Raw genomic sequence first — 4,674 nt, 5'->3', positions numbered from 1 at the left:
GGCACCTCCACAGCGTATGTTAGCCTGTTTGCCAGCTCGCTCACAGTGCCACTATAAACCCTCACAGTGCCACTATAAACCCTCACAGTGCCACTATAAGCCCTTCTTACTAAGGAGACAATTGTTCTTGGAAATTATCGAACATGACAACTCTGTCCCATCAGGGATCATGGACACAGTATAGTGCTTTTTGCTCAGTCACTCGTGCTCACTTCGTCTCAGAGAAATACACAGACTAAACGGTGGAGACATTTTCAAAAAGCCTTTATTTAAGCATCGTTATTCTAATGAAAGATAGGTTTGCTGAAACAACCATATGACAGAAACGGGTATAAATGATTGTAAACACCAATAGAGTAAAAGGATGGTAGAGTCTTACCATAGTGCTAAAACAATTAATACAGGCAAGTATAAAAATACATGACAGTATTAATGCACACTTCCCCGATGCAAAACTAACTAGATGTATCTACGTGTACCTAACATGTATGTAGGTGTTGGACCAAGAATCCCCTATGATAAAGCTAACCCCATTACCTGAATTGGGCAGACTGTGGGACCCCATCTTGGTCTTGAGATGGACACCCCGCAATGGATGTGAGACCACTGCGATGTGGAGTGTCTGTGTACAGGAACCTCTGCGTCTCTCTGCAGTGTGGCAGCATGGAAGTCCTTTTCTCCTCTCCCTGCCGCAGCAAAGATATGGTGTATATATACCCAAAGTGGTACCCTCAGGGGATCTACCTACCTGTGTCATGTCAGACTAGGATGGTGGAAAGAAAGACCCTAAACATAGTTATTATGCAGGAAACGGTAGTCCTGTTGAGATTCCAAGATTCCTTATGTATAATGAATAAGGCTAGGTTTCAGAGAAAACACCAAGTCCTTTAGACAGTACCATAACTAGGTAAAAGGGCAGTACCATGATCCGTTAGTTGGTGTAATGGCAGGGGAAAGAAGGATGAAATGTTTAGTTGCTTCCTGTATTCGAGTGTCTGTATGAAATGTAGCACATGTGTATATATCGATCTTCACAACATATGTCTGGCTCATCGAAGCATTTTGAATCAGAACTATTGCTATTGCCCGGTTCAATGGTACTCTGTCAACTGACTATGGACTGGGGCTTAGCTAGGCTTGCAGGGTCTACGTGGACTGGAGTACCTTCAGATCTCTGCATGAGTCAGCAGCAGGGCCGGACTGGGAACCAAAACCGGCCCTGGCAAAGTGCTCGGCCGGCCCCCCCGCCCCCCGGGCGGGAGGGGGGGCGAGCGCTTTGCCAGGGCCGCTTTTCAGACGATTTTGTTACAGGGCCGATTTTGCAGCTATGCTGCAAAACCGGCTCTGCAACAAAAACGGCCCCCAGAGCCCAAAACCGGCCCCCACCCTTGCGGCCGACCGGGGGATTGCCGGGTGCCCACAACGGCCAGTCCGGGCCTGGTCAGCAGTAGTCATTTCACTCTTTTCGCTATTACAACGCCCTATGCGGCATCCACTCACTTCAGGCAAGTTGATCTTGATGTTGTAAATAATATTACTTTTTTTTCCTTTCTATGACCTTCCCTTCTTGCTTACTGTGAATGCCATGTGATAATCAAGTTATTCAAAAAGTGGATATGCATGATCTCATCAAGCCCACAGCCTTTTCATGGCAGGTTTCTTATGTAAATATGATAAACAAGGTAGCTTGAATATGTTCATAGCATCCAATTATTAAAGCTGACCATGTCATTATTTAGATGATTATCATGGAATAGCAGAATTTGTAGAAGGTTGATGAATGTGTTTTTCATTTTTATGTCTTTACCAAAAATCATCACATAATAGAGTGAAAAGATCTAAAGGGTGTGACTACATTCTCAGCTGATTGTTTATTCTAAAAGTATTCAACAAGCCCTTAATATTCTTTTTAAACTATGGACAGAGAGCTGGGATTTTAAAGAGTGTTCACACCTGGGACAACAAGGCAAACATAATCACAGTACCAACCATAACTGAAGGCTTCTGGGAGGCAACTGGCCTGAGGTCGCTCTCTGACTGGCTGTCTATACTTATCTCACACACACCCAGCTGCCTTTTTTGGATGAAAATAGCAGGGTTGCTAGTAAACTGAAGAATAAGCTGCATTAGTAGGTGTCAGTGAATCCTCTTTGAAACTCAGAATAGGATATTTTACTTGCAAATATATTGGAATTCGTATAGAGTTTGGAAGTTGCAAATTAGGGGTTCAGTGCTATAAAATATATACAAATAATGTTGGAGTATTACCTGTTGTTTAAACTCTTTCTAAAATTTCTTGTTGCCCTAATGTTTATCTTCCTTTTGGTTACCGTTCATATCTTCTGCACTAAATTATGATTTACATTTTAAAAGTATACATTTTAAAATGTACTTTTTGCTTTCTATTGATTTTTGGATGTATTGTTCATTTATAAAAAAGGATTTTGTGCTCCACTAACTGTCCTTAAAATCATGCCAACCCTAAACTATGCCTCATTGATATTCAAAGACGGTATCGCAGCATGGCGGTACAAAGCTGAAGCCAATGTGGTGGGCTCTTGTTCCTTCTGCCAGATGCCCCTCCGTCATCCCAAATACAATTGCAAGGCACAGACCTATGCCAAACTCAAGTCGGCGCCTCAAGGATCCAACTGATTTGGCTAGGTATCCAAGTTGACAAGCTCCAATGAGAATCCTATATGAGGAGCTCAATAGAATTATAGGACACGCAGTGCATTATGAACCAAAATCTTTCATCAAAGGTAACCTAAACATATTTAGCTAAACATGCTCAAATATTATTGGGAGATGAGGACAGGTCAAATTAGCACAAATGTCTTGTGTGGATCTACGCAAAGCTCTCTACGAAGATCTGGGGAAAGTATCATATCTTTTCAGCCATACGAAACTGGTCTTCAAAAAATAACTTGTGAGGCTCAGATGCATACTGAAACCATTAAAAGCGTACAAATGTGGGCGCCTAAAAGGCTCCTCTGATCATAATTGTTGTCTATGTAACTTTTTGTCTTTGCCCTTGTCTAAAAAAGCCTAAGGTGTTACTGTGTAAAGCCAATACCCCATCATATGGGCATGTATGAATGTAACAAGGCTATCACTGCTTGCTTGAGTGGTGTTGATGTACAGCTTTCAGCTAGGTGTGTGACATTCTATATGGAAGTACTTAAGTCACTGAATTCGAGTCCATTGGATAGCTAAAGGGGTGGTCTGAATGCCATCACCGGACTTTAGCCCAAGAACAGCCCTTTAAGCCTGATGTTATTGCACTATGCACTTTATTCACCAGCCTGCAGCCTTAGTTTGACACCTTGTCCGAATGAGGATTAGGTGCGTTTAGCCTAGGCTGAGGACAAGGGAGACTTGATAGGGCCCTCGGACTGGGCAGAATGTGTGTAGTCGCTCCGCAAAGCTCCTCAAAACTTAAAAAAAAACCTCTGCGAGCGTGCAGAGGTCACAAACTTGCGGAATTGCTTTTACGGCCGGTTCATGATGCTTTTTTCTTGTTCGCAAGCGCTGTTTCCGTGCTATCTCTCGAGCACACATTTTGAAAGCACAAACAAGCAAAAAATTCTGCGAAGCCGCGGATCATGGAATTTTTGGCAATTCAGTGTTCTCTGCAGAAAAAGCTAAATTACCCAAATTCCTTAAGCAGAACGGAATTTACCGCCCAGGCCTACCCTTGACATTTCATGGGCACTACCCTGGGACCGCCAAAGAACCGCTCACCAGAGACTGTAAAAGTTGTAACCTGGTGAGCTGTGTCCACACAGGTTTGGCAGGTTTGGCAGTGTGGGAGTGCGGCAGTGACGTGTCAATACAGCATCCACAGATTTTTGGAGGTGTTGCTGTATACTTTGATTTAAGAGCTAGGAACTGCCTTGTGTGGTTGTGTGGGGGTATACTTAATATGTGTTTGCTGTTTTTAAATGGGTTAGGAGTTCATAATAGATACTGCTTTGTTTGTTTGGGAGTGGAGCAAATATGAAAGGGATACTGGTGTTTTGATAATCACCATCTATGGTGTATATCTTTCCATATTGTGAAGGTACCTTTGCTATCCAGGTCTGGAATTTGGTATGTTTTATTGAGGTGTTTCCAGTGGAGAGGATTGGCATTCTTTTTGCTATTGTCATGCAAAAGGAAGGGTTCTTTTTTATGTGTGATTGTTAAATGGTCTAGTATGTCTATGTCCTGATATGTTCTACAAGCAGGTCAGGTGTTGCTTCAGCCTTTTTTAGTGAAAGTACTTAGACATTTTAAAGTGTGGATAGTTAGTAGTTGGCCAGTTATGTGTTCAGGAACTTTGGGTAGTATGTCTTTAAGGTTTTTTGTTGTGAGTTCAGCAGTACTAATGTGTGCCTCTCTTATGTCTTTGGAAATTTCTCTCACTTTATTCTGTATCATTTGAGGGGTGACTGTGCTCTTTCAAGTTAATTACAGAATTTATTTTCTAGTTGCCCTCTCATAGCATGCATTAGAATAATATTTAGTACATTTCCAGTTCACAGGTTCTATTGATTAAGTATGGGCGAAATTTGCGAATTCGCAGTCCGCAAATTCGTGCAAAATTGCAAAAAAAATTCAGCGATTTCGCGAATTTTTCCGCGAACTCACGGATTTTTGTGCCATTTACACAAATATGTGACCACGTGTGCC

Source organism: Lissotriton helveticus, chromosome 2_1, assembly GCF_964261635.1.
Source record: "Lissotriton helveticus chromosome 2_1, aLisHel1.1, whole genome shotgun sequence".
Taxonomy (NCBI): domain Eukaryota; kingdom Metazoa; phylum Chordata; class Amphibia; order Caudata; family Salamandridae; genus Lissotriton; species Lissotriton helveticus.
The sequence above is the reverse complement of the archived record's forward strand: the minus strand, read 5'-3'. Positions refer to the sequence as shown.